Source organism: Manis pentadactyla, chromosome 3 (assembly GCF_030020395.1).
Source record: "Manis pentadactyla isolate mManPen7 chromosome 3, mManPen7.hap1, whole genome shotgun sequence".
Classification (NCBI taxonomy): domain Eukaryota; kingdom Metazoa; phylum Chordata; class Mammalia; order Pholidota; family Manidae; genus Manis; species Manis pentadactyla.
The window spans coordinates 184,519,348-184,531,890 of NC_080021.1; the positions used below are offsets into that span (position 1 = coordinate 184,519,348).

Here is a 12,543-nt window from a genome sequence, read left to right on the forward strand (position 1 = left end):
AGCTCACATGCCTCAACAAACAAAAAGCAAATAATCCAATTAAAATATGGGCAGAGGAGCTGAATAGACAGTTCTCTAAAGAAGAAATCCAGATGGCCAACAGGCACATGAAAAGATGCTCCACATTGCTAATCATCAGAGAAATGCAAATTAAAACTACAATGAGATATCACCTCACACCAGTAAGGATCGCCATCAATGAAAAGACAAACAACAACAAATGTTGGTGAGGTTGTGCAGAAAGGGGAACCCTCCTACACTGTTGGTGGGAATGTAAATTAGTTCAACCATTGTGGAAAGCAGTATGGAGGTTCCTCAGAATGCTCAAAATAGAAATACCATTTGACCCAGGAATTCCAGTTCTGGGAATCTGCCCTAAATATGCAGCACTCCAGTTTGAAAAAGACAGATGCACCCCTATGTTTATCGCAGCACTATTTACAATACCCAAGAAAATGGAAGCAACTAAGTGTCCATCAGTAGATGAATGGATAAAGAAGATGTGGTACATAAACACAATGGAATATAATTCAGCCATAAGAAGAAAACACATCCTACCATTTGCAAGAACACAGATGAAGCTAGAGGGTATTATGCTCAGTGAAATAAGCCAGGTGGAGAAAGACAAGTATCAAATGATTTCACTCATATGTGGAGTATAAGAACAAAGCAAAACTGAAGGAACAAAACAGCACCATACTCATAGAAACCAAGAATGGACTAACAGTTATCAAAAGGAAAGGAACTGGGGAGGATGGGTAGGTAGGGAGGGATAAGGGTAAAAAAAGGGGCATTACTATTAGCAGACATAATGTAGGGGGGGCACAGGGAGTAGTGATTCTATAGCATCTTACTACGCTGATGGACAGTGACTGTAATGGGGTATGTGGGGGACCTGACAATGGGGGGAGTCTAGTAAACATAATGTTGCTCATGTAATTGTAGATTGATACCAAAATAAAAAAATAAAATAAATTTTAAAAAAAGAAGATTTGGTACATAAATACAATGGAATATTATTCAGCCATAAGAAAACAAATCCTACTATTTGCAACAACAATAATGGAGCTAGAGGGTATTGTGCTCAGTGAAATAAGCCAGGCAGAGAAAGACAAGTATCAAATGATTTCACTCATCTATGGAGTATAAGAACAAAGCAAAAACTGAAGGAACAAAACAGCAGCAAACTCACAGAACCTAATGTACTAACAGTTACCAAAGGGAAAGAGACTGGGGAGGATCGGTAGGAAGGGAGGGATAAGGGGGAAAATGAGGCATTATGATTAGCACACATAATGTAGTGGTTGGGGGGGGCACGGGGAGAGTTGTACAACACAGAGAAGACAAGTAGTGATTCTACAGCATCTTACTACACTGATGGACAGTGATTGTAAAGGGGTATGTGGTGGGGACTTGATAATGGGGGGAATCTAGTAACCACAATGTTGCTCATGTAATTGTATATTAATGATACCCAAATAAAAAAATTAAAAATTTTGCTAATTCTTTGCCTCAGTATAAGCATTAAGACTTATCTGCATTCTAATCATTGAACTTTAATCCACATTCATAATGAATAGGTGATTAGACTATAAATAATGGCCCCAGTTCCATGGCTAAACCAGAATTATACAGCTTTGTGACACATGAAAAGTACATTGCTTTCTTTATGTTTACTTACTACTGTTAGGAACTAAGCATTTTTCTCTTTTAATTAAGGTTTACTGCTCTGGGTTATATATTCATAAAGAGGCCTTTGGCATAAATGTTGCAAATAGAATCCTTGCAAAACAAAACAAACCAATACAAAATGATGGCCCTAGCACATGCTTGCTTTAAACAATCTTGGACCAGCTTAATTTCTGCCAGTATGGCCCTCCACACTAATACTGAAATGTCACAACAGCTTGGATTCCTGTTCACGAAAAAAAAAGTCTTAAGGCACACAGCAAAAATTTCCAGAGATAAAACTGGGAGTTTACAGAGCAAGCAAAGTGGGAAAGAAGTGTTACTAGAATCCTCTGGAAAAAACAGCTCAGAAAATATATAAATTTAACAGGATAATTAACAGGTAACTTTTCTTATATTAATTTTATGTAAAATTTCTGGGGACAGTGAATTCATAAATCAAGGTAAAAGTGTAAGTTGTCAAAGTTAAGTATCAACACCCTTAAAAACCGCTACCACCAATGAACTATGAAATAAGGCATGGAAAATAAGACTATAAAATGAACACCTTTAACTAACACACTTGCATACAGGGAAATTCTACATTCTCTTTTCCGGAAACAGAGCTAGGTGTAGCATACAGGAATACTTCTGCAGTAAGCACCCAATAGCCAGAGCCAAGGAATTCAGTTTACACTTGTGTTCCATCCCCTCCATCACTCTCCACCCACAAGAACTACTACCCTGTAACAGGTTCCAAAAGAATTCTTAGAATAGAAACAGACAAGATCAAGAGATTCTAAAAATAATCCAGTAAACTCAAACCATACATATATCAGGTTCTTGAGCTGCTGGAAGCACCAACTTATTTCAATCTATCCAACCAAATTTAAAAACCCGTATTTACTTTATCTCAAAGTAAATTTAAAATGTGATAGCTTTAACACAGGTAAGAATTCCTACTACATTTTTAGCCTCTTTTTAAAAAGTCATCAACAAAATTCCATATAAAGGTTCCTAGATTATCTAAAATGCAAGAATGATCTAAATAGCAATATAATGAAAGTAAACCAGGAGAATAAATCAACTTGATTAAACTACAAAGACTTTCTCTGTAGAAATGACATTTTTAGAAAATGTTTCATTAACTGCTATGCTTTTCCAAGGAATTTTGGAGATAAGATACCTCAGTGAAACAGCTGCATTTTCACGTGATTCCAGAGTTTGGAATGAACTGAAAATGGTTAAAAGCCACCTGCAGCTCTATTAAAGCTTATATAAGCAAATACCACAAGTTCATCAAAAGAGAGCCCTATTTTAAAGCATAAAAAGCATTGTTCGGTAAAACATTAACTAAAAACCCTAACATCATAAAACCCTAAAAGAAAAACAAGGTCACATTTGATCATTCTGAAGAGTTACAGAACACTTTTTGATAACAGGTTTTGATGAAAGCACCAACTGGGCTTTAAGATAATATCACAACATGTCAGCATTGGAAATACCTCTAAAACCAGGAGGTTCATGAACACAGTGGTGCAGAGTACCTCATCTACTGTACCAAAAAGGTTTTCATTCCAGAAAAAGCAATATAAATGCCTTTTTCTCAAACAGAATGCAATTAACCCAAGCAACAAGAATTAGTTAATCAGCTAAGGGCCCAACTACTTAAAAGCAAGCCTTCAATAAGAATGCTCAGAGATGCTGTTTACTCAGTCCTGAGGATAATGAATGGTGCCAGGACTTTCTTGGACTGGAGAGGAGGAATAAGGGGTCCTTAATCTATAGGAAGAACTCACTCACTCATTCCCAAAAGCCTAAAACCAGTAAGTAGTAATAGCAGCAAACATTGTTTTTAACAAATGTGCCAGACATTATTAAAGTGCTTTATATGCACAGTGTTAAGTTTCCCAACAACACTCTGAGGTACGTACTAATATTACTCCCATTTTACAGACAGGAAACAAAGACCTACAGAGATTCACAGCTAGTAAGTGGTAAAATTAAGATTCAAACACAGGCCATCTGGCTTGAAAGTCTGTGCTCTTAACCAGTATGCTATGCTGCAAGGCTAAGTGTCCAACTCCGCTTCATCTTCTTTACAAGAGCATCTGTACTGTTGGCATGACCTGCACAGCTCATACCTGATGCAAAAATGTCTGGTTCTGTGTCAGAATCTCACCTATATTCCCAGCCTTTATACTGACAGGGAATGGGAATACATATGGCTCCCTTGGCTCTGATGTTACGTGTTTGTTACCAGTTCTGTTATGTTATTTTTACTTGACTTCCAATCTGTGTTCTTGCTTTTTCTATTAAGAAAATACCCACTATTCTCAACCTTCTTCTGCAGAAGAAATTCATTCATTCACTCCTGCACAAACAGGACTGGAACCTCAGCTGATTGGGAGGTCCAGAGCAACCAGCCAGCAAAAGGTCTAACTGTCAACCTAGTAGAAACTAAAGCAGCTATGGTGCCAAAGGACTTTAGCATGAGACCCAATTCCATGCAGCTAAACTGCCTGTGCTGTGCATGCCAGTTGAGGACCAAGGCTGATCCTTTTATTCTCTACAGCTGCTAAAAGTAGAGTCAGGCCTCAAGCAGCTGGTGAACAAAGTTAACTCCCCTACATTCAGGCCACAGTGTTATCTGCTATTCTGTGCATATAATCTGCCCATTAATAGTACAGAACATCAAAAATTATTTGATAATAGTCATTTTTCTTCAGGTTACCTAAGGTCAGGGAAGAAAAGGTTATTTAATTATCTATGGCTGCTTTAATATACCTGTCCCACTCCTACGCTGCTAATTTCTTGGCTCTAAACACTCTCTTTTACCCAAGACCCTAGCTCAACAGCTATTTTCTGATTGTTTGCCCTGCTATCCCTTGAAAAATCCCTCATTATTCATGATCCAACTGAAGCCCTTCTTCTAACAGCCCTATCTCTAAAATAGATATATTTATATAGCATTTAACAAGCTCTATCAAGTTATATGAATACTGTACTTCTAAATACATTCAAACAAGCACCACCAAATAATACAAGATGACACCAACATTAGAGTGTCACTACTCCACAAAAACTAGTAAAGGATCTATTTTTTTTAATTAAAAAAACTTAAGAAAGGGGAACCCTACTACACTGCTGGTGGGAATGTAAACTAGTTCAACCATTGTGGAAAACTAAAAATAGAAATATCATTCGACCCAGAAATTCCACTTCTAGGAATTTACCCTAAGAATGCAGCAGCCCACTTTGAAAAAGACAGATGCACCCCTATGTTTATCGCAGCACTATTCACAATAGCCAAGAAATGGACGCAAACTAAGTGCCCATCAGTAGATGAATGGATAAGGAAGATGTAGTACAATGGAATATTATTCAGCCATAAGAAAACAAATCCTACCATTTGCAACAACATGGATGGAGCTAGAGGGTATTATGCTCAGTGAAATAAGCCAGGCGGAGAAAGACAACTATCAAATGATTTCACTCATCTGTGGAGTATAAGAACAAAGAAGAAACTGAAGGAGCAAAACAGCAGCAGACTCACAGAACCCAAGGATGGACTAACAGTTACCAAAGGGAAAAGGACTGGGGTGGATGGGTGGGAAGGGAAGGATAAGGAGGGTGGGGGAGAAAGGGGGCATTATGATTAGCATGTATAATGTGTGGGGGCATGGGGAGGGCTGTGCAACACAGAGAAGACAAGTAGTGATTCTACAATATCTTACTACGCTGATGGACAATGATTGCAATGGGGAATGTCGGGGGAACTTGGTAATGGGGGGAGTCTAGTAAACATAATGTTCCTCATGTAATTGTAGAGTAATGAGACAAAAAAAAAAAACTTAAGACTGTAATCAGATGAAAATAGAATTTCATAAGTCATCCACTTACTGGAATGTATTAATGGCTTTCTCATAATCCACTGATAATTCTTGGTAAACACAGACAGACACATACTCTTTTTTTCTTGCTCCACTTAGATTCTGTCCACCTTATGTATTTTTCTCTGGTCTTGTCCCTAGAATTTGTACCCATCCATATATACAATAGTACACTTACAGGAAGCTTTCTGCTTTCAGTCTCCACTCCAAGTTCTTCACACAATCTGGCAACAAGGAATTACTGGATAATTATGCTATTATCTCCTACCATGTTCTGATCCTGTGGTTGCACAGCGGGCCTGAAGAGCCAACAGAATGGTAAAACACAGAAGAACTCAGAAAAGCAGCTACTCCACAAAGTATTAGAAAGTCTCAACCCAGGTTTGCAAGCATACTCTTTAGCCAAATGTGCCATTCCATCCATGTCCAAGTGTTAACAGTGATATTTCCATAAACATCATGAATATCTCTACAAATAAAGTATCAGTATCAAAGTTTAAGACTCTGGAATAGCAGATCCCTATTCACTACCATCCCTGGTTGCACAGCACAATCACTTGGGCAACTTCTAAGAAACGAAACCAGGTCCTAGTAAAATCAGTGCTGCTCAGACTAGGACCCAAACATCAATATTCCTTTTAAAAGTTCTCAAAGGATTTCCTTTCAGATCAGGAACAAGACAAGGATGCCCCCACTCTCCTCACTTTTATTCAACGTAGTTCTGGAGGTCCTAGCCACAACAATCAGACAACACAGAGAAATAAAAGGCATCCATCCAGATTGGTAAGAAGTTGTTAAACTGTCACTGTTTGCAGATGACATGATATTGTACATAAAAGACCCTAAAGAATCTGCCCCAAAACTACTAGAATAACTGAATTCGCCAAAGTTGCAGGATAAAAAATTAATACACAGAAATCTGTTGCATTCCTATATACTAATGATGAACTAGCAGAAAGAGAAATCAAGAAAACACTTACATTCACAATTTCATCAAAAAGAATAAAACACCTCAGAATAAACCTAAACCAAGGATGTGAAAGAGCTATACCCTGAAAACTATAAGACACTCATGAGAGAAATTAAAGACGACACCAATAAATGGAAACATCCCATGCTCATGGATAGGAAGAATTAATATTGTCAAAATGGCCATCCTGCCTAAAGCAATCTACAGAATCACTGCAATCCCTATCAAAATACCAATAGCATTCTTCAACGAACTAAAACAAATCCTTCTAAAATTCATATAGAACCACAAAAGACCCTGAACAGACAAAGTAATCCTGAGAAAGACTAAAGCTGGGGGAATTACGCTCCCTGACTTCAAGCTCTACTACAAAGCCACAGTAATCAAGACAACTGAGTACTGGCACAACAACAGACCCATAGATCAATGGAACAGACTACACAGCCCAGATATTAACCCAAGTATATATGGTCAATTAATATGATAAAGGAGCCACAGATAAACAGTGGGGAAATGACAGCCAATTCAACAGCGTGTGTTGGCAAAACTGGACAGCTACATGTAAGAGAATGAGACTGATTACTGTCTAACTCCATACACAAAAGTAAACTCCAATGGATCAAAGACCTGAATGTAAGTCATGAAACCATAAAACTCTAAGACAACATAGGCAAAAATCTCTTGAATATAAACAGGAGCAACTTTTTCCTGAACACATCTCCTTGGGCAAGGGAAACAAAAGCAAAAATGAACAAATGGGACTACATCAAATGAAAAAGCTTCTGTACAGCAAAGGACACCATCAGCAAAACAAAAAGGCATCCTACAGTATTGGAGAATATATTTGTAAATGACATATCCGACAAGGGGTTAACATCCAAAATATATAGAGCTCACATGCCTCAACACCAGAAAGCAAATAACCCATTAAAAAATGGGTGGCAACAGCATATGCTGATTGATAAAATAAATTAGAAAATGCAGAAAAAGCATTGGTAAAATACAAAAACAATCAATTACTAAAATTACGGTCTTACTGGAAACACAGCCTTTCATGACTACTGGGATTAGGGAATGAAAGACAGTAATACACCTCTCTGCCAGGAAGTCAAGTTAAAGCTGTAGTTGCTAACTGCAAATCTATACTCCTTCCTTTGTGCCTTCTGAAATTTGATTTAAATCAAATAAAATGCATATGAGTGAGGAGAGTCACTCCTGTTACCTGTCTGCAGCGGTACTCCGGGTTAACTGCTCCAAACTAGCAATGCAAGGCTGCCTCCAGAGACACACCCTTCAATAAGCCCCGTAACAGTTACCATCATTCCCTGAGCTATCTCCTTCCCTCACATTTTAAAGCAGAAAGTGATTCAGAGCTGAACTGGAGCAGTGTGCGAATCCAGATGAGAAAGACCAAGTGGAGACTAAAAGGAAACAATAGTAATATGGCAATATTAAGCCTACCATTTATTTGGCAGAGAAACAGCTCTTTCTTTGCACCCCAATCTGCTGTGGGTTTCTCTGCATATATAGCAAGACTATAAAAATCAAGGAATCTGAAGTTACCACTTTTGATTTTAGTAGGGGCTAAGAAAAGAGAGGAACGAAGGAGATGCAGTGATTCGGCAGGGAAAAACAAACCATTTCAATGCCCCCCAAAAAAAAAAATGGGTGGTGGATATGAACAGACACTTCTTCAAAGAAGAAATTCAGATGGCCAACAGGCACATGAAAAGATGCTCCACATTGCTAATTATCAGGGAAATGCAAATTAAAACCACAATGAGATATCACCTCACACCAGTTAGGATGACCAACACTGAAAATACTAGGAACAACAAATGCTGGCGAGGATGTGGATAAAGGGGAACCCTCCTACACTGCTGGTGGGAATGTAAATTATTTCAACCATGTGGAAAGCAATATGGAGGTTCCTCAAAAAACTAAAACAGAAATACCCTTTGACCCAGGAACTCCACTTCTAGGAATTTACCCAAAGAAAACAAGTTCTTAGATTCAAAAAGACATACGTACCCCTATGTGTATTGCAGCACTATTTACAATAGCCAAGATATGAAAGCAATCTAAGTGTCCATCAGTAGATGAATGGATAAAGAAGATGTGGTACATATACACAATGGAATACTATTCAGCCATAGAAGAAAACAAATCCTATCATTTACAACAACATGGATGGAGCTAGAGGGTATTATGCTGAGTGAAATAAGGCAGGCAAAGACAAAATGATTTCCCTCATTTGTGGAGTATAACAATGAAGCAAAACTGAAGGAACAAAACAGCAGACTCACAGACTCCAAGAAGGGACTAGCAATTACCAAAGGGAAAGGGGGATGGGGGGCAGGGGTCGGGGAGGGAGAAGGGGATTTGTGGGGTATCATGATTAGTGCACATGGTGTGTGGGGGTCACGGGAGGACAGTGTAGCACAGAGAAGACAGGTAGGGACTCTGTGGCATCTTACTAGACTGATGGACAGTGACTGCAATGGGGTATGGGGGGGACTAGATAGTAAGGGTGAATGTAGTAACCACATTGTTTTTCTTGTGAAACCTTTATAAGAGTATGTATCAATGATACCTTAATAAAAAAATAATAATAATAAAGTAAGATAGCATAATAGCACCTCAATAATCCTGTTCAGCTGAGAAATCAGGTATTAAGGCAATATGAAAGAAAATCTTTCAGGGGCCAAATGTTTTTGGTTCCAATCGTTTTTGATATAAATGCCTTCTAAAATGCAATACATACTTCTCTCCCCTGGCAAATACAATAGAACAAAATCTAACCTTTTCTGAATCTACATCACTTATTATAGCCACATGAGGGGGGTGTGGGAAATTAATTTGAATCTATTCTAACTCCAGGACATACCTAGGAACTTGCTTTCCCAAATCAATTCATCTTATTATCATCTTTCTTGTACTTGGCCTCTTTCTCAAGAGACCATATGTGTCTGCATGACTTCTAGGCAGCATGATATGGCTATGTTCCTAAAATAATTTCTGAACCCAAGGACAATGCAATCTTTTGCATTTATTTTTAAATGATTGTCATTTATTTAAAAATCATCTGCATTGCTTATAATCGCAGACTCTTTTTTTTTTAGGGGGGGGCCTTTCAACCCCAAGCCTTATGCAGATTAAACCCTGAAACCGTTCTTGATTTTCAATAGGTTGCAGAATGACTTCTATGCTAGCTTGAATAATTAAGAGACCACCATACCCACCTGAAACATCCACTGATGTTAGCATGGCATTTTATCAGGTGCCAAAAAAAAGGAAAGAAAGAAAAGCAGGGACTATTTCCTGAATTTTAACAAAAATTGGTAATAAACTGCCAACTGACTGTTTCCATTACAAATTCTCCTATCCCTGGCTCTAGCTGAACATGGCTCTTCCCCAACATGTTCAGCTGTATTAAGCCCCACCTATCCTCTCTTAGGAAAAACAAGTCTAAGAATCATTAGAACATATTTAATGTCAAGACTATCTTAGTCTGTGATAAAGATGGAGACATATTTTTATCATTTTTTGTGTCATACCTTTACTCCTATCCTTCCCTCGCTCTCCAGCTCTGCATGATTAACTTCCCACTAGTTGCTCCGTCCCAAGTGGGAAAAGCAGGGAAGTTGCTTCCTCCTTCTGGCTAAATTGCTCTCCCTTTGGCTTAATTGCTTCCCTCTTTCCAAGACCCTGTCAGAAAGGGGAAGAGGTGTCAAACTGTAGACAAATCTACCTCACCATTGTTGGGGACACAAGTTCAATAAGTCAAATCTTCCTTTCAGTCAAGTCATATTGACTGCAACCAGTCCCAAAAACTAACAATCTTTCATTATTGATACTCTAAGCCAAAACTGATATTATAGTTTAGATAATGTTTAACACTTGCTTCTTGTTTTCAAGCACAGAAAAGCTTAACAATACTCAACACAGGAAAATCTCCAAACTTAAAGGTGTGAAAAGAACTTCAGGAAAAATTCAATATAAACACTCAAAATGTTACTCATTCAACTCATAATCAGTTGAACTTTTACCCCATTATCCCACATTAATTTATTGTTTTGGTTTTTGGATAAAGTGGCATCTCTGCTAACCACTGTCATGTAGTAGAAAGTGTGAATTACCGCTAAAATTGATTAAATACTATACTTTCACAATAGACACAACTACATATCTTCAGTTCTCATTAAAGACAACTCTGCATGAACCATTTACATAAACATTTGGCACTCACCTGTTACAAATACACAAATATTTCACAACTCTTTTTATAAAGGCTCAGTATATCCATTATTAAACTATTCCAAGACAGCTATATCATCTCCAGCTATTACGACAGGCCAAAAATATAAATACTGATATATTTAAGTACTTCAGACCCACAGGTTTTTGTTCACATTCCTCAACTTTCCTCATGGATCCAGGATATAAAGTCTTGAGGTTTTTTATTTAAGCATATTTGTTTTATTTAATGGCATTACTGTTTCACTCACGCCAAAAGAAACTTTTAAAAGCATCTGTTACCTGAAGAATGTATCAAAACAGTCATGCAATCCACTTAAATATTAACACACCTGTCACTTATACCTAGGCTCAGTTTTCATTCAAATACCGAAAACAAAATTCCTTAATAAGGAAATCTTCTACCACTACTTTTGAGAACATATTCCTTATCCTCAAGAAAAGAAGTATGTATATAAACACCTGCTCAACTATTCTCTACATCCAGACTAATCACAAAAACAAAGGCTAGGAGACAGGAGGTGCCAAGATGGCAGCGTGAGCAGAGCAGCGGAAATCTCCTCCCAAAACCATATATATTTTCAAAATACAACAAATACAACTATTCCTAAGAGAGACCAGAAGATACAGGACAACAGCCAGGCTACATCTACACATGCAAGAACCCAGCGCCTTATAAATGGGGTAAGATACAAGCCGCGGCCCAGCGGGACCCAAGTGCCACCCCTACGCCAACTCCTCAGTGGGAGGAGAGGAGTTGGAGCGGGGAGAGCGAGTGAGCTCAGGACTGCTAAATAGCTCAGCCTTAGCCATCTGAACCGGGAGCGCAGACACACACGGTGTGGTGCGCTGGATACCAGGGAAACGGGACAGAAAAATCTGCGAGTGGGCCACGCAGCAGGCACCTCTGGGACAAAAGAAAAGCGAGCACTCTTTGAAAGTCTTAAAGGGACAGTAGCCTCACAGCTGGACTGAACCGTCCCTGTGCACTAAGCCTAGCAGCTGGGAATCCCGGGAAACTCCAGGCACCCTAACACCCTGGGCAGCAACGCAGTGCTGAGGCCCCTCAAGGCGATAAATAGCTTTCCACCCGTTCCCCCAACAGCATGGCTCCGCCATAGCAGAGTAGCAACCTGAGGCCCACCATGCCCATTTAAGCTGCCCGGGTCAGACTTAGAGGCCCCATCTCCACGCAGCTAACTGCAAAAGCCGCTAGCAGTCACCTTTCTCACAGGAGAGGAATGCCACAAACTAGCAAGAAGGGATATTTTCCCAGCTAAAACACACACCAACTCCCCACAACTACCTTTATCACTATAAAAAGGCCGAAGAATTTGATCCAGACCAGACTAACAGGGACAAACCCTGAGAAGGAGCTTGGGGAGACAGACCTAAACAAACTTCCTGAAAAAGATTTCAAAATAAAGGTCAGAACCATGCTGATGGAGCTGAAGAGAAAAATGCAAGAGCTAACAGACTAACTAGGGAGGCAGACTACAGAAATAAAACAATTTCTGGAAGGACTTAAGAGCAGACTGGATGAGGTGCAAGAGGCCGTTAATGCAATAGAAATCAGAGAAAAGGAACACAGAGAAGCTGACACAGAGAGAGATAAAAGGATCTCCAGAAATGAAAGAACATTAAGAGAACAGTGAGACCAGTCAAAAAGGACCAATAACTGTACTATAGGGGTACCAGAAGAAGAAGAGACAGAAAAAGGGATAGAAAGTGTATTTGAAGAAATAATTGCTGAAA

At 38.9% G+C, this 12,543-nt stretch overlaps 1 protein-coding gene across 13 annotated transcripts in view; it reads right to left on the reverse strand.

The window, feature by feature from the left end:
* Window positions 1-12,543, reverse strand: part of UBAP2 (ubiquitin associated protein 2) — a 168,977-nt gene that overhangs the window by 130,534 nt on the left and 25,900 nt on the right. Inside the window, exon 2 of one of the 13 annotated variants that reach the window (XM_036898031.2) lies at window positions 10,089-10,239. The exons of the other annotated variants lie outside the window; for them this stretch is intronic. The gene's annotated coding sequence lies outside the window, so the exon portion shown is untranslated. The remainder of the gene's footprint in view (window positions 1-10,088; window positions 10,240-12,543) is intronic. 13 annotated transcript variants of the gene reach the window in all.